At 48.0% G+C, this 2,384-nt stretch overlaps 1 pseudogene; it reads left to right on the forward strand.

The window, feature by feature from the left end:
- Positions 1-756: 756 nt before the first annotated feature.
- LOC126250245 (5S ribosomal RNA) lies at positions 757-874 on the forward strand (annotated as a pseudogene).
- Positions 875-2,384: the final 1,510 nt, after the last annotated feature.

Below are 2,384 nucleotides of genomic sequence, written 5' to 3' on the forward strand. Positions count from 1 at the left end.
GCCACTGCACATGATTTCTAGCAGCAGTGGTCCCGAGAATGTACGGTCGCAAGAAGATCGGGCTCCGGACGGCCACGCGGCACTAGCAGGAGGTACGGCCGTCGTGGTTGGCGTCTGGCTCTCTCTCATCGTACTGGGTCTGCAGCAGCAGTTTGAGCAGCATTGGGCACCAAAGTGACTCAGCGAAAGTGTTACAAAGCAGAGCCAGACGCCCTGTAGCGTCAATTCCATTGACCCCAAACCACCCCCATTTGCGACTTCAGTGGTGTCAAGCGAGAGCTAACTGGAGGGAAGGGTGGATTTCTGTTGTGTTTTCTGATTAAAACTGGATCTGCCTCGGTGACAGTGATGGCCGTATGTTGGTTAGAAGGAGGCCAGTTGAAAGCCTACAACCAACTTATCTGCGTGCTAGACACACTGTACCTACACCTGGCGTTATCGTCTGGGGTGCGATTTCGTATTATAGCAGGAGCACTCTCTTGGTTATCCCACGCACCCTTTCTCCAAATTTGTACGCCCGTCTGGTGATTCGAACTGTTGTGCTGTCTTCGATGAATAGCACTCCAGAGCTTTTTTCCCAACAGGATAACGCTCGCCTACATACGCTGTTGTAACCCAACATGCTTTACAGAGTGTTGGCATGTTGCCTTGGCCTACTCGATCAGTCTCCAATGGAGCACATATGGAACATCGTCGCACGCCAGCTCCAGCATCATCCACAACCAGCATTAACAGCCCCTTAATTACTGACCTATAGGCCACGGCCTTGCTACAGTGGATACACCGGTTCCCGTCAGATCACCGAAGTTAAGCGCTGTCGGGCGTGGCCGGCACTTGGATGGGTAACCATCCGGGCTGCCATGAGCTGTTGCCATTTTTAGGATTGCCCTCAGCCTCGTGTTGCCAGTTGAGGAGCTACTCAACCAAATAGTAGCGGCTTCAGTCAAAGAAAACCATCGTCACCACCGGTAGAGCGCTCTGCTGACCACACACCCCTCCTATCCGCATCCTCAGCTCAGGATGACACGGCGGTCGAATGGTCCCGACGGGCCCCTTGTGGCCTGAAGACGGAGTGTTTTATTGACTGACCACGTGCAACGGGCATGGAACTCCATCCCACGAACTGACATTCAGCACCAGTACAAAAATGGTTGAAATGGCTCTGAGCACTATGGGACTTAACTTCTGAGGTCATCAGTCCCCTAGAACTCAGAACTACTTAAACCTAACTAACCTAAGGACATCACATACATCCATGCCCGAGGCAGGATTCGAACCTGCGGCAGTAGAGGTTAGCGCGGTTCCAGACTGTAGCGCCTAGAACCGCTCAGCCACCCCAGCCAGCTGCACCAGTACAACACAACGTATTCACATGTGCAAGCTTGCATTCACCACTCTGGCTGTTACACCGGTTATTAATGCACCCGCATTTTACATTTTCTGTGGCGTATCTCGCGCTTACATTAATCTGTGATGGTGCAACTTTGCAGTGTTGTTGTTTTTTCCGTCAGTGTGTTTTAGAGGCCCTATTTACCAGACATTTTTCTTGTTTTGGTCTATACTACCTCATGCAAAAATATGGAAACCAAAGACCTTGCAGTAGAACAGATGTGTTTCACACTATCGAAGAAGAGCAAGTGCTCATAGCTCTTAAGGTATGCAGTGTTTACCACACCTTTCCCTTCTTGTTTCGAACCGTATTACAACCTCTGAAAGTTGCCTACCCTACAGTCTTAGCAACGACATTAATGGTAGAAGTACATCACTGTAGAGGTATCAGAACGATTTTCACAGACAGAGTCGTTTCCGGACCAGTGTTTGCGGATCAGAGTCCCTTTCCTCAAATTAATACATTTACTGTCCTCCAGCATCCATGAAAGTTTGTAACATCATATTAGAATCACCCTGCATATTCCGCAAGCCACTGTACAGCACACGACGGCGGTCGCGCGTCGTGCCAACATTATTCATTTTATTTCCTGTTCCACTGGTGAATTGAGCGAGGGAAAAAATAACGTTCTGACCTGCTCTAATCCCTCTTACCTTACTCATCTTGAGGTTGCTGCTCACTCTTGTGTTCGTAATTTTTTTTTTTTTTTTACAAATAAATTGGATACGTTTCGCCTTGAGCAAACGCGTTTACTTCTTCTTTAGCCTGACATGTTTCGCTGAAGTTACGGCAGCTTCAGTGGGTTTTCTTTATTTGCTTTCTTGTTAAGACATTACGTAATTTCTGCAGCTTTCTTCCTTTACAGCAAAGCACAGAAAGCTGTAGAAACTACATCATGTCCTAACAAGAAAGAAAGTAAAGAACCCACTGCAGATGCTGCCACTTCGGCGAAACATGTCTGCGTAAAAAAGAAGCAAAATTGTGTTTGCTCAAG

Source organism: Schistocerca nitens, chromosome 3 (genome assembly GCF_023898315.1).
Source record: "Schistocerca nitens isolate TAMUIC-IGC-003100 chromosome 3, iqSchNite1.1, whole genome shotgun sequence".
In the NCBI taxonomy this organism is placed as follows: domain Eukaryota; kingdom Metazoa; phylum Arthropoda; class Insecta; order Orthoptera; family Acrididae; genus Schistocerca; species Schistocerca nitens.